We start from the raw sequence: 27,827 nt of genomic DNA, 5'->3' as shown, positions 1-27,827 counted from the left end.
TTACAGAAGATTGAGACACCTTTTCCATTGAGAACTTTCATGAGGAATTTGTCAACGGTCCAAGTTCCATTGAGGATTTCATTGGGTATTTGTTAGCGGTCCAAATTCCATTGAGAATTTCATTGGGTATTTGTTAGTGGTCCAAATTCCATTGATGATTTCTTTGGGTATTTGTTAGTGGTCCAAATTCCATAGAGAATTTCCTTGGGAATTTGTTAATGGTTCAAATAGTCCATTTGTTAGTGGTTCAAATAGTGGTTAATAGTCCAAATTCCATTGAAGATTTCTTTGGGAGTATATTAATAAGTCCAAATTCCACTGAAGATTTCATTGGGAATGTGTTAATGGTCCAAACGTCTATTTGATTCCATATAGTAAAAATGAAAATTAAAGAGCATTTTTTAAAAGTTATTTCAACCTAAGAGCAAAAAATAACCATGTTTGTACTTACAGATGTTTAGAAGACACCTATCCTGGCTTTATGTTGAGATTGCAAATGCCATCATTTTCTGCACAAACTCTGGGGAAATTGGCACTTTCAACACGTTAGAGGAATATCAGATTGAAATAGATGGATTTAGAATCTGCAAGACAAATTTTGCAATTTACCGAGTTACAGAAAATGGGCTATCTCTGGCCTAGAAGGAGATGTGCCACTCTACTAGAATTTCTAGAAGACTAAAAGGAGAAATCCCAAAGACAAATACTTGTGATTCTTTCATCTTTGCCAAAATGGTTAAAACTGTCAAGGGAGCCAGATCAAAGCTGAGCTGCCTTTCAATTTGATTTCCCTCCCCCTCCATTTCAGTCAGGGATTTGGAAACTCAAAGCATTTCTAGTTAGCGTCCCAGCCTTTAAGTATCAAAATGCACTCCCTGCAACATTCATGATGAGGTTTTAAACTAACACGAACATCATTTTGAAGCATCAAGAAGCATTATGCACAGTGCTGGATTTTCATTTCAGACAGCAAACACGTGCGCATAAAAGAATAATGTTGATCTTTCTGACTACAGCAATGTGTGCCTCTTGGATATTGATGGTACCAGCAGGCTGTTCTGTTGATTTTACACATATCATTCTAAATATTCCACTCGTGAGAATGGGGTGATATGTTTGGCCTAATGGAAGATACACGATTAATTGGAAAATTAAAAGTCATGCAGCACATATGCAAGGGGTGTGATGGCTCAGCATTTATAGAAGGTTTGTCTTATGGTTAGCCGGCAGCAGGTATGGATGGCTGAGGAGAGCGAGGACTCAGATGAGGGGTCAGGATTGTTAGAGAGTGGAGTGCTGCCTTCAGAGATTGTGGGAGCTGGCAGCAGCGATGAGGAGGTTCCCGAGGAGCCTGTGTCCAGTGCGCATGCACACAGGATTGCTCGCAGGCAAGAGCAGCTACAACAGCAAGGTTGACTCGGGAGTAAGGCTGCAAGGTAATGGCCCCTCCTTCAAGCAGATAAAAGCCAGCTGTGAATTGGATGTTCTTTGCAGAAGGCAAAGATGTTTTGAAACTCCAGCCTCGTGGACATTCCGGTATCCTGAGTTTGTATTTAAATATTCTTGTATTGCAAATTATTTCTTGTCTGTGCTTGCCTTCAGATAGTCCCCATTTTTCAGAAGGTGTGGGAGCTTCCTCATTGGAAGCTTTCAAGAAGAAAGAAATGGAACAGGCCAGGGTTGCCTGCTTGGGGGGTGGGGGGGAGGGCTGGACTTGATGACCTACAAGGTTCCTTCCAAATCTAATCTTCTCTTCTCTTCTCTTCTCTTCTCTTCTCTTCTCTTCTCTTCTCTTCTCTTCTCTTCTCTTCTCTTCTCTTCTCTTCTCTTCCCTGCTTCTTGTTCTGTTCTATTCTATTCTCTGCTTCTTATTCTGTTCTGTTCTGTTCTGTTCCGTTCCGTTCCATTCCGTTCCGTTCCGTTCCATCCCATCCCATCCCATCCCATCCCATTTTCCATGCCTTTTCTATTCTTTCAGGTGGGTAAACATCCACTTAGCAATACAAGCCAATTTTCTTCATTTCCTCAGCCTTTGAACACTTCAGCCTAAGGATGATTTCCTTGTGTTCCAGCTATAAGGGCATGTCTTTTGCCCTCCCAGGGAATTGCTCTGGTAATGTGATGGATTAATTCATATTTATAACAAGTCTCTTTCTGAGGTCTAGATGCATTCAGTGTTAGGCACTGGGTCTGTTTCTATCCATGTAGACACCCAGCCACGATGACTGGAAATCAAAGAGAATTATTTAAAAAGTGTCTCAAATATACCTATGCCATTAGAATCCTATCAGCACCGTCTTATTTTAGCGCAATGATTCTAGAGCTCTCAGGATTAAAAAGAAAATCTGATCAGCACTTACGGAAGCTGGCAAGCTGAGCTCAGTATTCTGTGATTTTTCACAGGGCAATGGAGAAATTGGTGCCGAGGGTGGAATTCATTATGAATCTTGGAACCTATTAAAAAAAAAAAAAGAATCCCTTTAGAGATAAAGGTTTTAAATAAACTTGAAAATGTAGAGGTAATATTTCTGGAGCTGACATTTTGAGCAAGCATCATGAGCCAAAGTCGATCAAAATCCAGAGATTCTGTAATGCGTGTAACTTTTCTGGTCTCCACCCCACTTGAAAGACCAAGAACTGTGACCAGGGTTACCAGGGGTGGGCTTCAAATATTTTAGGAACCGGTGCTCCTCCCAGTTGCTGGGTGGGTGTGGCCATGGTGGGCATGGCCTAGTCAGCGTCCTGCACCACAGCCAGTGATGGTATTCAGCCAGTTCGCACCGGATCAGGCGAACTGGTAGCAAGGATTTGGCCCAATTGATGACCCATTTCTGTTGGAAAAGCATTGGGCTTCAGATGATGCGGAGAATCTGACAATTTTGTTTCGGCAGGCATGATCACATGTCCGCGTCCTCGCGGGGATGTGTTTGGACTGAACTTGGTGTTCTGACCAAGGCTTCCGAGACCGTAATTAAGCACACGCTTAGTCCAAACAACTCTTTTATTTCAACACTGGGAATTATATTCATTCCCAGCCTGTAATGAGTCCCAAACAGTCCCTAGAGATCAGCACCCACCTTTCTCTCCTTTGAATTGCTGCCAATAACTAAAGTGCCAAATGAACTATAAAAAAAAACCAACAAAGTCCACACAGAGCTTCAAGGTTTAATCCTAACAGAGCGAATGACTTTGCTTCCTGCAAAGGTTTCTCTACCTTTGCCAGTCCTTTATACTTTATGGGAGGGGCAATCACTTCCCAGCCTTACTCTCAAGTCACCCCTTTTGTCTCTGCTGTTCTTGCCTTCTAACAGCTCTGTGCACACATGCACTGGGAACAGGGTCCCCTTGTTCCTCGGCCTCACTGCTGCCAGACTCCAGAGGCTCCGGAGTCAGCACCCCACTCCCAGATGGTTCTGGCCCCATCTCTGCATCGGACACAGGACCCTCATCCAAGTCCTCCCCAGACTCCTGGACTGGTCCCCATTCTCCCCCACTGTCCGATTCCGCTGTCATATGCACAGACTGCCGGCGAACCACAACACTTGGCTTGACACAGAAGCAACATTGACAAAAGAGGCCAAAATAGCCACCATTATGCAACTTGCATTTGGTTAGAGAGTCTCTCCTCCAGGAACAAGGTGACGCCAGGACAAGAAGTTGCATAACAGGTTTGGGGTGACTAAGACCTCCTCACTGCTTAAATACTCCTTTTGCTTTGCAATTTTGTGAGGTTGTTTTGAGAGTCCAGCTCTCATTTTAAAACCAGTTGGGTGGCTACTTTAGCAGCATGAGTGGGGGTTTTGAGGGAACTGACCCCCGTACCTTTGGATGACCTGGATCGTGGTGGAACTAGAGTTTTTATTGAGTTTATTTTCAATCTCTCTCTCTCTCTCTCTTTTGCAAAAGGTATTTAAGCTTAAATCAGGGAGGCTAGGGGTCGGTGAGCTTTGCAAAGATTTGGGAACGCATATGAAATGGTGTTCTTTCTCTCTTGTTTGTTGATCCAGCTTCAACTCTCTAACAAAGTTTAGGAGTCGGCCACAGTGGTGGGTGGTGGACAGAGAATAAAATGTACAAATCAATTATCACCACTGCAGGGTAGACAGGTAGTCCATGACTTACAACAGTTCATTTAGTGACTGTTCAAAGTTACAACGGCACCGCAAAAAGTTACAACCGTTGCAGCATCGGTCACATGATCAAAATTTGGACACGTGGTGACTGGTTCATATTTATGACGATTGCAGTGTCCTGGGGATCTCCCTTAGTGACCATATGACAAGCAAAATCAATGCGGGGAACTAGATTCACTTAACAACCGGGTTTATTAACTAAACAACTGCAACGATTCACTGTGGCAAGAAAAGTCGTAAAGTGGAGAAAAACTCATTTAGCAAATGTTTCACTTGGCAATATAAATTTTGGGCTCAATGATGGTCATAACTCGAGGACTATCTGTATGATTTGGGACAATTCATTAATGATAAACAATAAAATGGCAGCTACCTGGAAACTGAACAAGGAGAGATTCAACCTGGAAATAAGGAGGAATTTTCTGACAGTGAGAACATTCAACCCATGGAACAGAAGTTGCGGGACCTTTATCCCTGGAGGCTTTCAAGAAGAGACTGGACTGCCATCTGTCAGAAATGGTGTAGGGTCTCCTGCTTGGGTGGTGGATTGGACTAAATGTCCTCCAAGGTCCTTTCTAACTCTGTTATTCTACATTCAATGGAGTGACTTGCCTTCAGAAGTTGTGGGAGCTTCATCCCTGGAAGCTTTCAGGAAGAGACTGGACTGCTATTGGTCAGAAATGGTGTAGGATATCCTGCTTGGGTGGGGGGTTGGACTAGATGACCTACAAAGACCCTCTGTTAATCTGTTAATCTACATTTCTTTAAAAAAAAAATCAATAGGCTCCTCCTTTCCTACAACATTGTTAGACCTCATATGCTTATTTCTAGAAGCATCTTATTTCCAACCTTGGCAACTTTAAGACTTGTGGGCTTCAACTCCCAGAGTTCCTCAGCCAGCAAAGCTGGCTGAGGAACTCTGGGAGTTGAAGTCCACAAGTCTTAAAGTTGCCAAGGTTGAAGACCCCTGCTTTAAAACCCATCTAAACAATCTTTGCAAGTATGACTTGAAGCAAGGGACCATTTCTGAATTTTTTTTACACTTATCAGCTTTTTTTTAAAAAAAAATAGCTTGCAGGATAAGCCATGATTTTTAACCATGTTGGCTGGATTAACAAAACACGAGAAGCAAAACCTAAGCAAAGGTCATTATGGCTTAGTATATCATGACCCAGCCAATGAAAGAGGCTGTTGTTCATTTCGTTTAGGATTGTCCTATATAGAAGCATTTCCCCAGGATGTCAATTTTTCCATCCCTGCAAGGGGGATCCCAGGCCTGAATGATAGCCCCTTCCTCTTTTTTGGGGGGTGGGGTGGGCGCACAGGTAAAACTTGTTTGAGATCACAAATGGGTACAAGTTGCTTGTGCTTTTTAGTACATTTTCCCCAAAGGGTTTGTTATTTTCCCTTCTCTTCTTCTTCTTAAAAGATAACCATGAAACCAAGACTGACAGATCAGTTCTGTTTTATAAATGCTTTATCTGCACCAGCTGGTTTTGAAGACAATAAACCTGACACAGGGACTTTAAGCTAATTCAGTAATTTGAAGAAAGGGCTAAGCTGTAGAAGTTCAAAATGACAAAAGGAGATTAAGAAAAGCATTGAAACTGGTGTAGGAGATGTTAAATGAAAAGGTGATTTGGCTCACGGTGGCTCGCTTTGCAGAGCCTTGCCATCTTATGGGGGTCATTTACTTTGCATCTGAATATAATATCCAAACAGGTTAAATGGTAGAGTCTGTCTGCATGACACTGACCTGGAAATCTTAATGATTCAAACCTACAATGTTTTGTGATATTCAGTGGAGAACAAAGACTGGTCCAGCTGAAGAACAGATGCCTTGGAAATGTATATAACCAAGGGAGATTCATGTTTATCTTCTTCTTCTTCTTCTTCTTCTTCTTCTTCTTCTTCTTCTTCTTCTTCTTCTTCTTCTTCTTCTTCTTCTTCTTCTCCTCCTCCTCCTCCTCCTCCTCCTCCTCCTCCTCCTCCTCCTCCTCCTCCTCTTCCTCCTTGTTCTTCTTTTCCTCCTTCTCCTCCTTCTCCTTCTTCTCCTCCTTCTCCTTCTCCCGCAGCTTGCATATCTTTCTTGATGGTGTCTTGCCATTTCTCTTTTGAATGCCCGCAATGTCACTGGCCTTTGACTTCTGGTTGGTGGGCAGTCTTGGCTGCGGTGGAAGGTGCTTCTCTCTGGACACGTCCATACCAGTGGAGTTGGTCTTCTCTCATCTTCTCTATAATTGATGCCATACCAAAGTGTTGTTGAATGGTGTCAAGAAGGGAGGTGCCCAATATCCAACGGAGCCTTCTCATTTCCATGGCATGGAGAGAGCTTTCAGTCTCTGTTGTTGCTGCCCAGCATTCAGTGCCATGCGGTGCAATGGGATGGAGGGTTGTCTTGTAAATCTTAGACTTAAGACAGGTTGGCATTCGTCTGTCACATAACACACGAGTGAGTTCTCTGGTAATGTTTACATGAAGAAGAAAAAAGGAAAATACACGATCCTGAATGACAACACAATTTTGTAAGAAATTGTCCATGCGTACTATGAAAAATTGGCATAATTTAAAAAGTGGGTGGGATGAGGAAATTATCTCCCCAGAATACAGGTAGGCTTTGACTTAATCACCATTCATTCAATGACCTTCAAAGTTACAATGGGATTCAAAAAAGTGACTAATGACTGGTCTTTGAACTTACAACCGTCATAGCATCCCATGATCAAACTTCAGGCACTTGGTAACTGGTATGTATTTACAGCAGTACTACCTGTAATGAAAAATATGATTAGGTTCTCCTACATTAGTTTTGGTTTGTTTTCTTGGTTGTGTAGGAAGTTAGCACCCACCCCTCTCCTAGAAAAATGAAATATCCTAGGAAATATTGAAAAGGCAGAATATTTCCCCTAAAAAGAGCAGAAACTCAGAAGCAGAAACTCACCTCAGAGAGGCAGAAACTCAGCCCCTACACCTTTGCTAATGGGCCATTAAGGCCTGGCCAGAGTATTCTACATAATAAAGGCCTCTACCCATCTCTGTATCAGCCAACACTCAGGTGAAGCCACATGGCCCAGACAAAGCCTACAAAATTAGTTAAGACCCCTGCCCCTGGGAGTCTGACAGCCAATGGGATACATTTCTTGCACAGAAACAGGAAACACTAAGGTGGGGCCCAACAGAGGGTATATAACTAAGGGTCTCTCAGCACCTTGGCCCTTCTTTTCCTTCACCCAACTTCTTGAAGCATGTGATCACCCTTTTCACTTTGGAGCTCCAAGCCATGTGGTCCTGTCCACCATTAAACCATCCTTCCAAACAGCCTCCAAGTTTCCAGGGTCTTTTTCCCCACTTGGAAACTGAACCCAGAAGGATAATTCTTCCAACAGTTGGACAGGACATTTTCAAGAAACTCTTCCAACACCAAGATGTAAAACCGTCAATATACTTTCCATTTTTCTTCAAAGTCCAATGTTTCCTTCCATGGAGTGTCACAGGAAATATCATGGCTTGCGTTATTCTGATCCTTGTAGATCTTCTGGAGGTACGGCTGACAGGGAGAGAAGTGAAATGAGGCACCAGTCTAATATCCTTATGTAGTCACAAAGGAACTAAGTCCAATCCACCTTAACTGCCATTGAACCTTATCTAAAAGTAACCAGGAGCTGACTGTTGGTTGAAAAGATTCCCGTGCATAGGTTTTTAGCAAGAAAACTCAGTTAAATTGAACCTCCAAGCTGTGGATCTGTTTTTTGGGGGAGCCTGACAGGTACAGACACCTCCTGACATCTAATCCACCCCACAGTGCCTTGGTTGCTACGCTACTACGTGATGGTTTTCAATATATTTCTTGATTGCTTGTTCCTTTACTGTTGACTTAAAAATGAACAGCATTCTCAGCTTGGAGCGGAGAACCTTCAGCCAGTGATAGAGCCCATATTCTATCTTCATTTTTATTTTACAACAGAGGGCATCCTTGGCTTGTACAGGCTAAATGGAAAAAAGTGTCCAAGTTGCCTTCTTCCCTTCCTTTTTGATAAAACATTTAAGATTCCTGCCATAACCAGAATTAGCTTAATATTCAAGATGCCCCTTTCTTGCCACGATGAATATTCAGCTCATGCATTAACATGCTGCAGTGAATTTTGCATGGAGTGATACATGGGGCTTTTTTTTTGTTTTTTTTTGAACTCATCTCGATAGTTGAGAAGCCTTCCCAAGGTGTGGGCAGCCTAGGACTTGTATTCACTAGAAAATGGACCAGCCCTCATTGTTAAGCAATTCCATCTCTCTGTCACTTGTTAAGGGAGCCCATTTTGTGTGTGTGTGTGTGTGTGTGTGTGTGTGTGTGTTGTGGCTTTGAACAGCTCTTCCTTTTGCCATCCAGGTTTGCCGATGTCGCGGTGGGAGTTGTCTTAATAACAAGATCGTGTCTTTCAAAAGTGCAGTTTGAATGTCACTTTCAGCAGAAACATTGACAAGCTTTTGAAAGATTTCCTGTGCAGAATGCAAGGAGGGGAAAAAAAAAATCTCAGCTTTTGATTCAATGGCAGACAGGCTCCCTTCCTCCATCTCGGCTTGGGGTTGTTGGAAGTCCACCATTCATTCTTCTGAATCCATCCAAGAGACTGTGAACATCAGGTAGAGCAGGGGTGTCAATCTCGATTTCATTAAGGGCCGCCATCAGGGTTGAGTTTGACCTCGGAGGGCCGGAGATGGCCGTGGCTCGGGGTGGGCATGGCCGGCGGTGGGCGGGCCACAGGACTTGTGTCAGGGGTACCTGTGGTGGCCAAGTGCTAAGGCAGGACTTCCCTGAGACCCTCACTCTCATTATAAACTCCTTCCTTCCTTCCCTTCCTTCTCTTCTTTTTGCTTCCCTCTTTAATCTCCTTTCTTCTTCCTTCCCCTCCTTCCTTCTTTTTCCTTCCTTGCTCTCTTCCCTTCTTTTTGTCTTTCCTCTTTTCCTTTCTCATTTCCTGTCCCTTCTTGTTTGTCAAGCATGTATGAGAAAACAAGTATAAATATGGACATAAATATGTATATACTTATACCCGTTTATACTTATATGTTTATATTTTGTCCTTCCTTCCTTCCTTCCTTCCTTCCTTCCTTCCTTCCTTCCTTCCTTCCTTCCTTCCTTCCTTCCTTCCTTCCTTCCTTCCTTTCCTTCCTTCCTTCCCTTCCCTTCCCTTCCCTTCCCTTCCTTTCCCTTCCCTTCTTTCCCTTCCTTCCCTTCCTTCTCTTCTTTTTCCTTCCCTCCTCATGCTCCTTTCTTCTTCCTTCCCATCCTTCCTTCTTTTTCCCTTCCTTGCTCTCTTCCCATCTTCCCTTCTTTTTATCTTTCTTCTTTCCCATTCTCCTTTCCTGTCCCTCTTGGATGCTCAAATGCAATCGGGGAAATATTTCCGCTTTTGTTTTGTCTTTAGTTTGTTTTGATAGCCACCTGACAGTGAAAACAGAGCCTGAGGGGGTTGCACGTGGCTCCCGCTGCACCCCATTTTTGGACACGATGGCCTCCTGTAGTCTTTTGCTAGTGGGGGCCAATTGCACCCTCCCCCGAGCTCAGTTTTCACTGGCACTGCGGACTGGTCCTTTGCTGTTTCCAGACTGGCCCTGTGAGCCAGATCTAAGCATCCCTCCAGCTGGATCCAGGCCTCGGGCAAGTTTGACACCCCTGATGCAGAGGTTATTCTTGACTTGATCCCCCTTCCTAGCAGCGTGTAACTAAGGTTCATCCAGGCAGTTTATTCAGTTAAAATCTTTTTCTTGGTTGACCGTTTCAGTCAATCTGGTGGAACTGAGGGTGGCAGTTTTGAAGTTAGAAATATTTCTAGACTGGGCCCTGCAGATCAATCCTTGCTCTACCACAAATCCTTCTTCCTGAGTGGAATTCTTTCTTCAGCAAAGGAAAAGATGAAAACTGTTGGGAAAAGATAGAAAAAATTTCTATAGATTGGAAGCGGACAGTGGGGAAGAACAGGGACCAGTCCGGGAGACTGGGAAGGACTCAGACGAGGGTCCTGCATCTGATGCAGAGATGGGGCCAGGACCATCTGGGAGTGGGGTGCTGACTCCGGAGCCTCTGGAGTCTGGCAGCAGTGAGGCCGAGGAACAAGGGGAGCCTGTTCCCAGTGTGCGTGTGCACAGAACTGCTAGAAGATGAGCAGCTGAGACAAAAGGGGCAACTCGGGAGTAAGGCTGGGAGGTAATTGCCCCTCCCCTAAGGCATAAAGGATAGGCAAAGGTAGAGAAATCTTTGCAGGAAGCAAAGTCATTCATTCTGTTTGGATTAATCCTTGAAGCTCTGTGTGGACTTTGTACTTTGGTTGGTTTTTTTTTTATAGTTCATTTGGCACTCTAGCTGTTGGCAGCAATTCAAAGGAGAGAAAGGTGGGTGCTTATCTCGAGGGACTGTTTGGGACTCATTATCAGCTGGGAATGAAAATAATTCCCAGCACTGAAATAAAACAAGATTTGTTTTAATTAAGCATGTGCTTAATTACGGTCTCGGGAAGCCTTGGTCAGAACACTCATGGACCGGATCCAGGCATTGAGTTTGACACCCCTTTCCTAACTGGACAAACTAACTAGTGTTGCTTAATTGTCAGGGTGCCCTGAGGTGCTGTGAATGGGTGCATTTTGGACCCTCGCTCCCTCGCTCCCCCCCTTGGATGAATGTTACTTTTATCAAGTGCCCACCGTGCTTTTAAAGGGCCCTTGCTTGCTCTTCTCACTGCTTCTTGATCACTCGAGCAAATTGCAAAAGGGGCCGGGAGAGGAACGAAAGGAAGGGAAGGACGCGAGAATGTCTTTATCACGAAAATGTTCCAGGAAATCCATGTTCTAATTTTCCAGCATTTTAGAAAACTAGGATATGCTTCATGGTTGTCTTCTCTGCAACCGACACGACCTGACAAGGCGGTGTGTTTTACTGAAAGCATTTTACTCCTCGTTTCTCCGAGTGGCACACAATAAATAATGGAATTAAAGAGTTGCTTGCTCAGTGCAGTTCGAGAAGAGTTACCTGCTGCCTTTTTCTCGTTTCGCTCCTTTTGCATCAACCACCCTTGGCGTCCTGGTAACCGGTCGTGAGCTGTAACAAGGCAGCTGTGAATCCAGATGTTTAGACTTTACAGGCAGCAACGTGGGCATTGTCTAACAAGGAGGAGAGCTCTGTCCAGCACATCTGGAGGGATCCAATTCAGGAATGCTGCCTGCTTTCCCTTGCTGAGATGTTATTTTTAAATACAGAACGGCCACGAATGCTCCTCCCAACCCATTAAGCCTGACTCTTCTCTGTGAGCCTGGACCGTCGTGCGTTGCAATGGAGAAGGCATCAGACTGTCACTGGCTCTGGTCTGCTTCCCCTTCGAAGCCGTGGAACAAACCATCATCCCATTTGTCATTTCTGAAAATGAGCCAATGAAAGCTCGGCTTGCTATCTTATTCGATTGCTATTCGGTTAAGGGAGAGGTGTTTTTTTTATCCCTTCTTTTTTTAATCCTGTACCAACTTACATCATGCAAGTTATTGCTTTGGAGTGAGCTGTTGCAGGGTAGCTGGAAAGCTGCACCGTTTGGTGGGTGGGACAGGTGCAAAGGAGGTGGGGCTATGTTACATGTGGGTGGGGTCAGATTGACCTGGCTTCCTGGATAACTTCTCTTGAGATCAGACAGGTGCTGCCCCCTTCTATTATACTACCATTTTTGTATGCTTCCCATTCCCAGAGGATAGAGGTGGCATTAGAGCAATAGCACTTGGACTTATATACCAGTTCGAAGTGCTTTACAGCCCTCTCCAACCAGTTTACAGAGTCAGCCTCTTGCCACCAATGATCAGGGTCCTCATTTCACCCACCTTGGAAGGATGGAAGGCTGAGTCAACCTTGAGCCAGTCAGGATCGAGCTGCTGGCAGTGAGTAGAGTCAGCCTGCAATACTGCATTCTAACTACTGGAAAGGAAGGAAGGAAGGAAGGAAGGAAGGAAGGAAGGAAGGAAGGAAGGATTTTGACTTATATACCACTTCACGGTGCTTTTACAGCCCTCTCTAAGCGGTTTACAGAGTCAGCCTATCACCCCCGACTATCTGGGTCCTCATTTTACCCACCTCAGAACGATGGAATGCTGAGTCAACCTTGAGCCTGGTGAGATTCGAACTGCCAAACACCTGGTAGCCAGCAGTCAACTGAAGTAGCTTGCAGTACTGCATTCTAACCATTGTGCCACCACAGCTGGGCCACCATAGCAGTTATAATTGTGTTGTCCATGCCATCCTTTGGATGCTCTTCACAACTGGACGCCTCCTGCTGTTATAATTGTCTCGATCCCTACAAAACAGCGTGAAAAACAGTTTCAATTCTTAGATAGATTGCAGTTTTTAATTATGGAGCACCGCTTATGATCAGATCGTCCTTGCTTCCTGGAGAGCTTTTTGTAAAGTTATAGATCTTTCAGCTGATTTCTTTATTTTCTGATTTTTTTTTCCAGCACAAATAAACAGAGCTCAATATAGACTTGTGGATTTGTGCAGGGTGTTTTTCTGTCTCTCTTAACTAGAGATGTCTAAAAACCAACGAATGTTTCCCCCCCGCCCCCCCCATTTTATTAGAAATGCTTAATATCAGAAAAATGTATTAAAAAACCAAACAAGAACAAAGATAGAAAATAAGAGATAGGGAAACGAAGAAGCTGGAGGGGAAAATCCATGTAAGTGGGCCTTCCCTCATCCTTTTTTCTGTTGAATAATTGTTGCCTTAAACTTTCCTCCAAACCTTTCATCTCGTTTCTAATTCCCAAAATTAATAGTCAGCGGGGAGGAAAAGGGGGGTGTTGAAAGAAGATGACTCACTCAGTGACTTCATGCGACAAGAACAAACTGCCTCTGAAAAATGAAATTCTGTCACAAATTCATGTCCAGTGCATTTTAAACTCTCTTAATAGAGAGTCAAACCTCTCCATTTTTACTGATGTGAGAGAGTTATGAGGGTAATTATGAAAGCCCTGTTTGAATTAAAGCAAGACGGAAAATTGTTTTGTAATGGCATGATGCCTTTAAATATTGGCTTTTAATCCCTGGGCTCCTTGGACATTGTTTGTTTTCCTGACCTTTATGTATTAGGCTAGCCTGGAAAAAAAACACAAAGCTATTAGATGCCAACGTTTGGATTTTTAGAAGAGACTGGACCAGAGGTGGGATTCAGCAGGTTCTGACCAGTTCTTGAGAACTGGTAGCAGAAATTTTAAGTAATTTGGAGAACTGGCAAATATCACATCTGACTGGAGATTTTACCGTATCCTTCCCCTGCCACGCCCACCAAGCCACGCCTACCGAACCGATAGTAAAATTTTTTTGAATCCCACCACTGTACTGTGGGAGCATTGTTTCAGGCATATTTCTTTTCCTAAACAGAGAAACAGAATTTCCTAGGACAGAAAAAAAAGGACTGACTTCTGACTTCCTGCCGTCTTCCCCAATGACTTTTTCTCATGGGAATTTGGCAGGGAATGTTGGAAATGATGATCATGTGACCACAACTGCATGACAACGTGGCAGTACTGAAAGCAGAATATAGAATAACCATGGAGGTCTTCTAGTCCAAAGCAGCCACAGCTTTACCCAATTTCAGTCCTATGGAAGTCATGGGCCCTGGATTTTGAATGCATCCTGTGAATTAGCTCATTTGAAGTAGATTTTTTTTTTTGTCCTATGGTGCACCATTTCACCCAGCTGAAGGTTACAAACAGGTGACTAGGCAGAAGGAGAGTTTTAACAGTCTCCCGAGAGGGAGGAGAGTCTCTTTGTGTGAGATGGGTGATCTCTAAATTTGACAATGAAATAAAAATAAACAGCATATAAATTTGAAATTACCTTAGGACAACAAACATGAAGGGATTAGGAACCCGGTTGAGCTGTACGAACCTGCCTGGGAAGCTACTTAAGTTTAGGAGGGCTAATAATTAAGGCAGGAATTTAAGAACATCCATTGCAAGGCCAAAATTTTACTCCAGGTTTCCTTTCCTGATACGCGTGCTCACTCCTGCCTTTATCAAGGTCTTGTAGGGTTAATGTATTTATGTATGCTGGAAGTAAACATACGTTTTGAAATACAACCTTTTCACAAGAAGGTTAAATTTCTTCCCTTGCCCTCTGCAGCTAGCGGTGTTGTTGAAGAAAGTTTTCTGCTTATGATGCATTTGTGAAGCTTGGTAGAGGCTTCCAGCAAGTTTGAAAACTTGTTGGATCAGTTTAGAGGGCAGAAAGAAAGGGTGTGTGTACGTACAACTTGGGAAGGAAAGTGTCCTAACAGCTTCAGCTGCAACCCTGCCCCTCCCCTTTCCAATTGCCAGTTTACAGCCTGAGGTTGTACATTTATGTATTCACAGTATTTATCCACCACCCAATATTTAAATTCTCTCGCTGGCTTGCAATCGTAATAAAACACAGCTGTCAATGAAAGCAAACGCAAATGAAGCATAAAAACTTTCCCAGCCGAGAATAAAAACAGAGTAACAAGAAGCCAACGATGCTCTAGCAATAGTAAGAATTAGACCAGTTTTAGATTCTTAAACAGTTGAAAGGGCTCAAGGGGATTTAATTTTTTTTTTCCCCCAGTAAAAAAAAAAAAATGGAATTGCTGAGAGCATTCCATAGATGAGGGTTATCAGAAAAAACTTTACTGGATACCGTTGATATATATTAGTAGAGCAATTTGTCTAGCATGTATTAAGGCACTTCATATTTAGGCTGGGAATGGCCTAAAAGGGGGACATTTTATTATATTTGGTGGACATGTAAAAAAGCTATAAAATCCTGGATTCAAATATATGTACTGATTTAGAGGAATTTAAAGATTAATAGGCAATGGAGACCTGAGGATTTTTTCCCCACTTTGGGAGGGATGGATAGGCAGTTGCAATAAAGTTATGGAATTCTGTCTTTTTACATGATAACTGCAGCAAGATTATTGTATGCACAGAAATGGAAAGGTTTGGCATTACTGTTCCCAAGGAGCTTTTTATTTTTTTTTCCCAAAAGGCAATTGGATTTTCTTGGTTTTTTTCATCGCAAATGTATCACTTCTCATCCAAGAAGCTTGTCTGTGGAGATTCCCAGTCGTCCAGATCATGGCTGTCCCAAAGGTGTTTTTTTCAAAAGGTAAATTTACAAATAAAGTCTAGTTGCCTTTTGAAAAAGCAACTTTGGGACATCCAAGAAATGTCTTTAGTTCTGAACTAAAGAAGCATCTTGGATGAGAAGTGAAACGTTTTCAAAGGAAACCAAAAAAAAGGCCAGTTGCTGTTTATCTATCTATCTATCTATCTATCTATCTATCTATCTATCTATCTATCTATCTATCTATCTATCTATCATCTATCTATCTTTGGGACGACCATGATCTGGATGATTGAGAATCTCCATAGACAATTTGGCATGCTTGGTGAAGGAGATGGAACTTGCTGAGATGGCTAAATTAACTTATTTGATAGAGAAAAGAGAATATTTATGTTTATTGCTGACTAGAAACCCTCAGAAATTTTTTTTTTGCATGATTTATGGTTTTGATGATTAAACAGAATAGATTATAGAAAGATGAGAGTTATGTTGTAACCATAGACTAAGAGGTAGATTTAAAATTGTACTCATAACTGTTGTAGAAGTAGATTGGAAAGTACATTGTAGCTTTTTTCTTTATTTTCTATTTTTCTTCTCTTTTTTTCTTTCTTTCTTGCATGTTTAGCTTTCTAACAATTAACAGAGTTGGAAAGGGCCTTGTAGGTCATCTAGTGCAACCCCCCTCCCCTCCCAAGCAGGAGACCCTACACCATTTCTGACAGATGGAAGTCCAGTCTCTTCTTGAAAGTCTCTAGGGATGAAACTCCCACAACTTCTGAAGGCAAACTTCTGTTCCATTGGTTGATTGTTCTCACTGTCAGAACATGTCTCTTTATTTCCAGGTTGATTCTCTCCTGGTTCAGTTTCCATTCATTATTGCTTGTCTGGCCTTCGGGTGCTTTGGAAAATAGCTCTATCTCCCTCCTCTCTGTGGCAGCCCCTCAGATATTGGAAGACTGCTATCCTGTCTCCCCTGGTTCTTCTCTTCACTAAACTAGCCATACCCAGTTACTTTTGGGCTTGTATGTTTTAGTCTCCAGTCCCCTAATCATCCCAGTTGCTCTTCTCTGCACTCTTTCTAGAGTCTCAACATCTTTTTTATAGTGTGGTGACCAAAACTGGATGCAGTACTCTAGGTGTGGTCTTACTAAGGGTTTATAGAGTGGTATTAGTACCTCCCTTGAACTGGATTGTATCCCTCTGTCAATGCAAATTAGGATTGCATTGTCTTTTTTTGCTGCCACCGCACACTGTTGGCTCACATTTAATTGGTTGTCTCCTAAGATTCCAAGATCTTTCACAGTTACTGCTATTCTCTTTGATTTCGTCCTTTAGATGAGTTCATATTTGTTTTCAATCTTCCTTTAAAAAATGTTTAATTAAAAATTATATTTAAAAATAAATGAAGAAGCTTCCCTGAGAAGATAAGAGGACTTGATGGAGTTAAAGGACTGGAAATGATTTTATCTGAGGAGCTTCAGGTCAAGGAACCAGCGGTGCTCATTTTCACAGAAAGAAAGAGTGGCTTACCAGTTCAGCGAACTCAATAACGTAAAATTACTTTTCTCTACACTCTGGGTAAGCCATTCCAATAAATTGTAACTTTGCTCCCCAAGATCAGTGGAAAGCAAGGCTATAAATAAAGCCCAGCATTGTTTTCTCTGCCTTCTCTTAGTTGTCTGTTTTTTCTTGAAAACCTCGCTTATACACCTCATCCTTGTCACCATGGGTTTAGTTCAAAGTTACAGTGGCACTGAAAATGGGACTTATAACCAATCCTCACACTTATGATCATCACAGCATCCCCATGGGTTGAACTAGTCCCGCTCCTCATTCTACATAGAATAAATTTTTGTAAGTATCCATAACATTATCCGATTAATCTCTAGCTCACTTTTTAAACCTTTTTTAGTCCTCTTGGTAGACTAGGCAATGGTTCCTTTAATCCAGAGTCCTCTTTATGTTCTCAGCCCAGGAAAGTGAAGATGTGAAGGAAAGACATGATAGCTGTTTTCATATAGATGAAAGACTGATGTTGAGAAAATGGGAGGATTCAGTTCAGTTCAAGTTGCAATGCACCACCTTCCTTGATTGGTGTCTTGGATGCTGTCTCTCAAGCAAGACAAAAGTGTGGTTTTCAGTGGATGACAACATTAGCTGCAACTCGGGCATTTCAATTTATTTATTTATATTTATTTAAACAATTGATATAGCCATGCATCTCCCAGTACAGTCATTCTACTGTAGATGGTGAACAAGGATTAAAACTGAAACAAAAACATAATGTACCTTCATTAATATCCAGGAAAAAAAAACAAGATAAAAAGGTATGCATCAGGTGAAAGAATATTCTATTTCCAGTCCAAGAAATGGAATCAAACAGATCAGTCAACAGGACCTGATTTGGCCTCCTGGCTCCAAAAGTGGAGGAACTTCTAGGTGTTTCATGCCTTCCCAAAGATTAACAGGGTTATGAAACTTCTCTTGGGAGACACTTCAAAGCAACCACTCTCATTAGAGCCTGGCAAGGAGAGGAAAAAAAATTGTTCAAAAATGCAGGCATTTGGAAAAGGGCTAATTAAAATATATACATACATTTATATGGATTATATTTGTGGGGGCGGATTCTGAGTTGAGAAGAGAAAGGTTCAAATATCAGGAAGAAAAGGGGGTGCTGCTGTTGGTTTCATGGCTCTCAAAATTAGGAAGAAGGAGAAGGAGAAGAAAGAGGAGGAGAAGGAGGAGGAGAAGAAGAACTTGTTCTATTAATATAAACTTTATATAGAAAGAAGAAGAAAGGAAGAGGAGAGGAAGAGGAGGAGGAGGAGGAAGAAGAAGAGGAGGAGGAGAAGAAAAAGAAGAGAAAGAAGAGGAAAAAGAAGAGGGGAGAGGGATTGGGAGAAGGAGAAGAAGAGGAAGAGGAAGAAGAACAGTAAAAAAAAATCACAGAATTCGGCAGCATGAACCTGGAGACCATAAAACTGTAGAAATATTGTTTTTCTGGCTAGATGTGTTTGAACTAGATTGACTAGTAATCACAATTTGAAGCTGCTTTCTCCGGTTATTATATCTGGCTATTTCTCTTTATGAAAGTTAGTCATTAGAAGCTGGTTTCTTAATCTCTCTAGTGTAGAGTTAAAAACTGGGCGGGAGGGATTCATTTAGAACACACGACCTTTTCCCAAATTCAGGAAATTGGTGTAACTGTAGAAGAAGGTTAAGACAGAGCAGAGGGTTAGCAGAAGACACCTAAAAATATTTTGAAGGAAGATGAGAGGTATTTCTCGGTTGGTACCGGTACTTAAACTGCCCACCTGCAAATCCATTGCTTTCTTCTTATCTTCCTTCTTTGTGGATTAATGAGATGCAGCAGAAATCCTGTAGGGTCCAGGGGTCTCCAAACTTGGCAACTTTTAAGATTTGTGGTTTTCAACTCCCAGAATTCCTCAGCTACTCATGCAGGCTGGGCAATTCTGGGAGTCGGAGTCCACAAGTCTTTAAAGTTGACAAGTTTGGAGACTCTTGGTTTATTTAATCCTTGGAGTTGCTCACCACTTGGGGGAGCAGAGAGTTGCAAGGCTTCAGTTGGGGAGGTCAATGAAACAAATAACCTTGAACATTTTGAGCAGAATCTGATACAACCTATTCAGCTAACTGTGGAGAATGTGGTATCGTTCCTCTCCTGAATTCCCCTTTCCACTGTAAGATTCAAAACGCGGCATTTCTACAGTCTTCATCCTTTGTTTCTTTTAAACTCTTGAAAGTTGGTCTGATTAATTTTATATTCAGTCCATTGTACTCATTCTGGGCTCGCAGGAAAAGAGGCTCCCAAGAGTTTTGTTCTATGTATGTTGCTTTTAAATGATGCAAGAACAATGGATCTTGGATGTTTTGTGAAGCTGTTCTTGCTATTCTAGTGGGAAACTCGCGTCTCTCTGAATAAATAAATAAAAATCATAGGATGGTGAAGTCCAGTCAAATTCTTTCCTTTCCTCGTCCATCCCTGTTATTTCTGTTGTAAAGGCAGATAAGTGAGAAGAATTTATACTGGTCCCAAAAGCTTCAATTTGTTGGCTGACTGCTTTGTTGTAAACAATTGAGTTATGGGAAGCTGTACAGTCATTTTTCAAGAGAATTATAGTTGATGTGAAATTTGTGAAGGAAACCAGGTTTTTTTTTTTGCAAACCCATCTTCCCCTGTGCCAGAACAGGAGCCATTAAGGGCATCTGTCATTGTCTTGTGCCAGTGGTTTAATATGAACTCATTTATGGTACCATTCCACGTCATCTGTGCTTTTATGTAGAGAAGAAACCATGATGGATAGCATCAGCAACATCATTAGAATCTGGTTGAAATTTCATTCTGGTATCTAGGAATTTGGTGGACAATATCCTATGAGTTTATGCTTCGCCCTAATTTAATCTGGATTAAGTCTTCGGGAGGTGAGTTGATGGCTCATTTCTAGGAGCCATACACATCCTGTGTTTAAAGGCTTCTATTCCAAAGGCCTCTCTTTTGAAGATTAACAGATTAACAGAATTAGAAGGGGCCTTGTAGGTCATCTAGTCCAACCCCCCCTCCTCTCCCAAGCAGGAGACTCTACACCATTTCTGAGAAATGGCGGTCTAGTCTCTTCATGAAAGCCTCCAGTGATGAAGCTCCCACAACTTCTGAAGGCAACTTCTGTTCCATTGGTTGATTGCTCTCATTGTCAGAAAATGTCTCCTTATTTCCAGATTGAATATCTCCTTGATCAGTTTCCATTCATTATTCCTTGTTTGGCTTTCAGGTGCTTTGGAAAATAGCTTGACCCCTTCCTCCTTTCTGTGGCAGCCCCTTAAATATTGCAAGACTGCTATCGTGTCTCCCCTGGTCCTTCTCTTCACTAGACTAGCCATGCCCAGTTCCTGTAACCGTTCATCATATGTTTTAGTTCTCTCTCTGGCAGTTCAGCCAAGCTCTCGGGTGAATGTCAGAGGAGGAACTCAAGTGTGGGACAAGATTTTGTTCCAGGATTGGACTTTGCTGGGAAATGTTTGTGGGCATTGGGGGCAGATGGTGACTTACCCTGTCACTTCCTATCACAGACAGCTACAAGCTCTGTTGGGCTCTTGGGAGATAAGAAGAGTGATAAATGTAAGAAATAATTGCTCTGCAATTCACGCTTGTGAGAGCAGAGAGCTCAAGCTAACATGCCCATGAATCCTTCTGGAATGCTGCTGGGAAGGACTGGTGGCGTGGTGGTAGTCTGAAATGTGTTTAGTCTACAACCGCAACATATCCAGGGTCCCCAACACACCCCTACTGTAATGTTATGTGGGAAAGATTTGGTGAGTATGGTCCCAGGGCGGCTGCCCAGGAAATGGTCAGATGAGAGGCAACATAGCCCCCAGTTGGACAGTGGGAAGGTCAAGAAGCTCAGAAGGAACCTTCCTTAGGTTGAAAAGAAGGACTAGGGGTGACACAATAGCAGTGTTCCAATATCTCAGGGGATGCCACAAAGAAGAGGGAGTCAAGCTCTTCTCCAAAGCTCCAGAAGGCAGGACAAGAAACAATGGTTGGAAACTCATCAAGGAGAGAAGCGACCTAGAACTAAGGAGAGATTTCCTGACAGTGAGAACAATTAACCTGTGAAACAACTTGCCTCCATAAGTTGTGAATTCTCCAACCCTGGAAGTTTTTAAGAAGAGATTGGGTAACCATTTGTCTAAAGTGGTGTAGGCTTTCCTGCCTCAGCAGAGGGTTGGACTAGAAGATCTCCAAGGTCCCTTCCAATTCTGTTATTCTATTCTATTCTCAGTGACTTGGGTTATAAAGAAATGCAGGAGAATTGTTCTGTCAGACTTGCACATCTATGGAGATTTTCAATCATCCACGGCATGGTTGTCCCAACTGAAGAAGCTTCTTGGATGAGAAGTGCAACCTCTTCTAGGAAAAACAAAGAAAGTCCAGGTGCCTTTTGAAAAAGCACCTTTGGATCTCTTACTGTAGCTTGTAGTAAAGTGGAATCAGCCCATCTGGTCACCTTCCCTGGACAATGGCATTAAATCTCTGTAAACTGGAACTGATACTGGTGGTCCTTGATGTGTCAGCCGAACATCAAATGAAACAACACCTGCAATGAATGGTTAAATCTACTAAACTTACTAATTAACTAGTAAGTTAATTACTGGAGGACTTGTGGTATGTACTTGGTGAAGGGTAGAGACCTATTGCTCACCATTTCTGAAGGCCACCAGTCCAGGAAAAAATGAGGCACAATGTATCTCTCAAAACACAATTACAATAAAACTTCCCAAGAGAGGATTCTCTCAAATACTGAACATTTTATTAGGGCTGCAAAAAATTTGCTGAATATAGGGAATTAATTTCTTGGCCCAGTTTCTTGCCTTTGTGTCAAGTGCCAAAAATGTCGGTGGAAAGTATTGACTTCCTTGCTTGGCAAGTCAGCTAGGGTTTTTTTTTTAGTTTTTCTTTTTTAATGCTAGCTCACCACGATCCCCACGTTTTTTTTTTCCAGCTTTCATGAGGAACATCGCTTTAAAAAAAAAATATTGAGACAAAGATGCGGAAAGCTCACATTTAGTGCTGCCAGCTGGATTTCATCCAACTTCTAGGGTAGGAAAGGAAACCCAGGCAGGAGTTTCCAGATAGAGCTTATGTGGCAGTGCTGGACATTGTGAAGTACTTGGAAATGAAGCCCATATCCAAATAAATGTAGAAATGGAAAGGAAGACCACTCCAAAGATTGCAGGCTCACTGCCAGGCGCGAGCAACCAAATCCACATGTGAAGAGTTCTATCACCCACTTTCTTGCTTATGTCTAATACACAGGGATCTTCCCGGGCAGTTTGCACCTTGGGGCACACTAGATAAGGTTCATTGGCATTCAAGCAAAGAGGGTTGGGTATTGTCCTCTTGTGCCTATGCAATGATGCCAGACTAGTTCCCTGCTTGACTCCTCCCTATGGTTCATTCGGCCAGTCTCTTTTGACAGTTGACTCCTCCTTCTGTGGTCTGTAAATTCGGAGTCACCAACCTAATGTCCAGCAGCAACAACATTCTCAAGCTTTCTTGGTACCCGAGCTCTTATCTCATTTTATTTTCTCAGAACTCTTGATTGTTTTTTTTTTTAAAATGAGATGGTATCATGCTATCAAGAGTCAACCTCAAGCATTGTGACTATGTACACGATGGTCCCAAGAATGGGGATCTCCTGAGTATATTTGCAAACCGTCAAGTGAAAATGGCTTATAGAAATACTCTAGGATAGGATTGTCAAACTCAATTTCGTTGAGAGCCACATCAGGGTTGTGTTTGATTTTTGGGGGGGCAGGCTAGCCATGGCCAGCTCAACGTCACTTATGCCTGTGGGGCCTGAGCGCTCTGTCAGTGAAAACAGGCTCCCAAGCTCTGTTTTCAGAAGCAACAGCCTCCTGCAACCCTCTGCCAGAGAAAACGGAGCTCGGGAGAGCTGCGCACGGTCCTCCCAAGCTCCCATTTCGCTGACAGAGGCACTGCCGGCTGTTCCTTTGCTATTTCCAGGGTGGCCCTGTGAGCCTGATCTGGCCCCCAGGCCTTGAGTTTGACACCCCTTGTCATGCTCCTGTTAGAGTCTGAATCCAAGGAGGAAGCCGGACAGCAACAGGGAATGAGAGTCCGGCTCCATTGGCTATGGAGGAGGCTGAGGAAGGGCAAAGTCCAGCTGGACAGAGGTAGAACAAGGGAGAAGGAGTTCAGAGAAAGATCCAAGCCCACCCCATCTTCATCCTAGGGCATGCAGGAAGGAACAGAGGAGAGAGCAAGGTGGGTTGCGTGACTTATGAAGGAGGAAAGGGGCCCGATTTCCTTCATTAGCCACATGTGGGAATGAAAGTTTAAAAGAACTGAATAGTGACTGCGGTAGCTGCTGGGAGCAAATGTGACTTTATCCTGTGTTGTGGCTTATCTGTGTTCCTGGCATCTTCCCAACTGTGTGAGTTTTGCCATGCCTTCAAATCTGAAATTCTTGCTCCTGACCTGCCAAACTAATTACTTCAGTTTGGCTTGTTTGGACCTTAAGTTACAGTTTGTGTTGACCATGTTTTGGACTTAATTTTCTGCAGTCAAAGACTGTTCTTGGGAATTTTTCTCCAGCCAGAAGGTAACCTGTACATTGGGGGCAAAGTTGGAGATAATAAAGTGACTCTTATTATTTGACTGTGTTGCCTTTGTGCCACACCCTGGGTCATGACACCCCTGCTCTAGAAGCTAGGAGACAATAGTGTTGACTATCATGATGCTACCAGTTGCAAAGATAATCAGAGGTTCTGGGGTTCCAGTTCCACAAAGAGTGCTGGAGATCCCAGAACCTGGTCCTATTCTGATTCTGGAATTTATCTTACAAAAGAATCAACCTCTTAAGAGAGATTCCTTTCTATGGAGTCTCCTTCAACCTAACTGTTGAAGGAACCTTAAGATTTCTCACCTCCCATTACAAGCACATGGAGAAGGCGATAGAGAAGCTTCTGGTGTCTTTTCTTAATAGGCAACACCCTCTTCCTCCCCCCTCCATAGCACCAATTTCCTAGAGCAGCTGGAGTAGTGAAAATCAGTGCGATGGGATGCACTCTGAATGCAAGAGAGATGCGTGACGTCGTTTCATCAGCTTGCAAAAGAGGGCCGGTGATGTTTCTCCAAGGAGCATAAAAACAGATTTCTGCGCAGGGGGGACGCTTTGTAAAGCCTCGTTGGGCTTTCAGAAATTGTTACTATTATTGCTTTCCTTAGAGGGAAAACTGCACACCTGTTTGCCAGGGCAAGCATTAGTATCTGCTGTTTGGGAGATTTAAAAAAAAAAGAACCCGAAAAGAAACGGCTCCGTAGCAAAGATTAGCTCCAACGGTGTGACGGAGGCTTTCAGAAAGAAGGACTCTTTTTGATTGAGATCTCTGCTGGCGGATCAAATACATGAGTTTTATGTGGCTTCAGTGAAGAGGAGAGCATCTTAAAAAGACAGTCTTTCCAAATGCATTTCTCCTAGTTTGCACAGATGCTTGGTTGGGTAGCTAAAGAGAAAACAGTAATTTACATTAAAAGAGGCTTTCTGTTTGATGCTACTGTGTTCTTTTATCTCAACTGTCATGTCCAGGGTTAAATGTTTTGGTTTTAAACGCAATTTATTTGTGGTTCTTTGAAGTCTTAAGCCCGAGTCTTTCTCAATTTACTTCAGTTGCCAAGCATTTGAATTTGGTCACATGATCATTGGAATGTTGTAATTGTTGTGTGAAAAAAAATTCTCTCTCTCTCTCTCTTTCCTATATATCCAATCTGTATATGTGTGTGTGTGCGCGCATGTGTGAAAACAGAGTACTTGCTGGAATTCTTCTGGAACAGAAGTTGCCTTCAAAAGTTGTGGGAGCTTCATCATTGGAAGCTTTCAAGAAACGACTGGACTGCCATCTGTCAGAAATGGGGTAGGGCCTCCTGCTTGGGCAGGGGGTTGGACTAGATTAGTGGTTGCCAATCGGTGGTCAAGGGACCACTGGTGGTCCATGAGAAAATTTTGATGGTCCACAGAAAAATATCCCCTCTAAAGCACCCCGCCCCGCAAGGAATTAACCCAGGCTGTGAAGGAACACAAGACTGTGCTGCCCACGTCGCCTGCCCACCTGCTGGGCCCCACCCTTCGGCCAAGCATCAACCTTACCTTGAGTAGAGCCACACGAGACGCAACTGGAAGGTAAGACCAACGTTGGGGAGGGAAGTCCGCCCCGGGGTGGCTTGCTGACGTTGGTGGGAAAGTCGGTCCCATATTCCAGAGCTGCCGTAATCATGGTACTGGTGCTTTGGTCATCCCGGAGCAGCTCCTCCCCTCCATGGCAGGCCGGTGCACCCGGGTGGAGGAGCAGCTGCTCCAGGATGACCAAAGGGCCAGTCCTGTGACTACTGCAGCTCTGGAATACGGGACCGACTTTCCCAGAAACATCAGCAAGCCACCGTCAGTTGAAATTCATATTAGTGGTCCGCAGGATTTAAAATTATGAGTTTGGTGGTCCCTGAGGTCCGAAAGGTTGGCGACCCCTGGACTAGATGACCTGCAAGGTCCCTTCCAACTCTGTTAATCTGTATGATTTTACCTTAATCTTCCTTCGAATCAATATTAGTAATCGGAACTCTTAGATTCTTAGATTTCTGGTCTAGACTTGTGTGACAGAGGTCCTTCCACCTCCTGATGCAGCTGAGCTTTGTTAAACTTGCTTGGGAACTTACAAGGATGGGAATGTTCAGATTGAACTTTGGAAAGATGGCTTAATTTTCTCACCTTCTCCAGAAAACCCTCTCGAACCTTTGGCATGCCTGTTTGTTACTGACAGCTGCTAACAGCAGAAGTTTCATTTGGCAGGAATAGTCCATAGTTAATTTAGTCTAGCTTTGGCTGCTTGACAGAAGCTGGCCAGGAGCCACATGATGCTTTTTAATGGTGTGCATAAGTAGTAGCATCTTCTAGAGGTTTTGTGTTCCATAGCTGATATGTTAGGGCCTCCTGCTAGCAAAATATAACATGTTTTGCAGTCCTTCACATCTCTTCCACCTTCAACCATGGAAAGCATCTGCCATTAGAGCTAGTGGTCCAGGAAGATGAGAGTTGTAGGCCAAAAAACATCTGAAGAATCTCAGATTTTGCACCTCTGCCTTTGAATGATGTCTGCTTAATGCAAAAACTTTTGTTTTCCTATCAAGGCATGTTGATAGAACCGTTAGTTATACACAGCAGTTAATGGGTAGTGTATTTCTCTCAGTTCTATTGCAAACAGGTGTCATTACTTCTAGGTTTAAGAATTTCTAGGTTTTAAAGCTATGTTAAGCCTTGAATTACGGAAGAACAAATACAGTTGCAATAGCAGTACTATTGCTATTAATCTTCTCATCACTCCTTATCACCCATCCCCTCCCACTTGTGACTGTATGACTGTAACCTTGTCGCTTGTATATTTATGATGTATATTGACTGTTTCCTAGTATGATTTGATTGCTTACTGTGCCCTATGACTATTATTAAGTATTGTCCCTTATGATTCTTGACTCTTAACGAACGTATCTTTTCTTTTTATGTACACTGAGAACATTTGCACCAAGACAAATTCCTTGTGTGTCCAATCACACTTGGCCAATAAAGAATTCTATTCTATTCTATTCTATTCTATTCTATTCTATTCTATTCTATTCTATTCTATTCTATTCTATTCTATTCTATTCTATTCTAATATCACTTAGACTTGTATACCACTTCACAGTGCTTTACAGCACTTTCTAAGACGTTTACAGAGTCAGCCTCTTGCCCCCAAACAACCTGGCTCCTCATTTTACCAACATCGTAAGGATGGAAGGCCAGTCAACCTTGAGCAGGTCAGGATTGAATTGCTGGCAGTCAGCAGAGTTAACCTGCAATACTGCATTCTAACCATTGGGAAAGAAGGAAGGAAGGAAGGAAGGAAGGAAGGAAGGAAGGAAGGAAGGAAGGAAGGAAGGAAGGAAGGAAGGAAGGGAGGGAAAGGAAAATAGCAATAGCACTTAGACTTAGATACCACTTCACAGTGCTTTACCGCTCTTTCTAAGAGGTTTACAGAGTCAGCCTATTGCCCCCAACAATCTGGGTCCTCATTTTACCAACCTCAGAAGGATGGAAGGATGGAGTCAACTTTGAGCTTGTAAGAACCAAATTACTGGCAATTCAGCAGAATTAGCCTGCAATGCTGCAATTTAACCACTGCTCCACCAGGGCTCTTGAGATAATCCTCAATGTATGACCAAAATGGAGCCTGCAGTTAAGGTTGTAGGTCGTGACAGTCATTCAGCGGGTCACCCCATGAGTGTGGTCAATTTTACAACTTTTTTTTTTTGCACCAGTCGTTAAACGAACCCATTATTCTCCTAGGATGTTTTGCAGAATAACGGTGCATAATTTTTGTGCCAAAATGCTGGGGGATGGGGGAGGGGGGGGAAGGGAAGAGAGATTTTGTCCGAATCAACTGTTACAAATCCAAAAGGCTGATTTTGCACAAATGTGATTCTCACTCTTTAACTCTCCCCCAAAGTGCTTCCTTCACACATGAACAGTTCCTTCCAGAGGCTGGACACTTCTTTGAAACCTTTAAACCTCTATTTGCGAGTTTTGTGGCCTGGAGTTCTTTGCAAAGGCAGATCCTTTGGAAGCGTTACAAATGTTCTTTTCTTTTTGGGTGAATAAAAATAGAAGCCTGACGCCCGGAAATGTCTACGATAGGCTAAATGTGCCAGGCTTTTTCTATTCAAATTGCACCAGCCGTGTATGTTTTAATTGAACCCTGTTCCCCCTGCCCTCCCGCTCATGCTGCGACTTGGCCCTCAGCCTCCGATCTGCAGTTGGTTGTGCAGAAAGCGCATTTTCTCCCGAGTGCTTCCTCCAGCCTTGATGGCAGCTGCCAGGCATTGTCTCAATCTTCCCATCGTCCAACTGCTGGTTGAGCTGGCCAGATGCAGCCCTGCCTTGGCTTCCACCTAGCGCACTCTTGCTGATGTTGGCTGAAAACCAAGGGGATGGTGGGTTGGAAGGATCGAGTGG

The 27,827-nt window shown here is 43.0% G+C and overlaps 1 protein-coding gene and 1 long non-coding RNA gene across 5 annotated transcripts in view; one reads left to right on the top strand and one right to left on the bottom strand.

Annotated features, from left to right (window-relative positions):
* Window positions 1-27,827, top strand: part of MID2 (midline 2) — a 163,584-nt gene that overhangs the window by 48,788 nt on the left and 86,969 nt on the right. The gene's annotated exons all lie outside the window — the stretch shown is intronic.
* On the bottom strand, window positions 5,557-14,338 carry LOC148124782 (uncharacterized). Its single transcript, XR_015745061.1, has 4 exons — window positions 13,999-14,338; window positions 12,238-12,457; window positions 11,988-12,081; window positions 5,557-7,680 (listed from the first exon to the last, which is right to left on the bottom strand). It is a non-coding gene; the product is annotated as an uncharacterized LOC148124782 (long non-coding RNA).

Source organism: Pseudonaja textilis, chromosome 12 (genome assembly GCF_049901715.1).
Source record: "Pseudonaja textilis isolate UNSWEBS1 chromosome 12, rPseTex1.2, whole genome shotgun sequence".
Lineage (NCBI taxonomy): Eukaryota > Metazoa > Chordata > Lepidosauria > Squamata > Elapidae > Pseudonaja > Pseudonaja textilis.
Note: the sequence above shows the minus strand (reverse complement) of the source record. Positions and strands in the feature narration are given on the sequence as shown.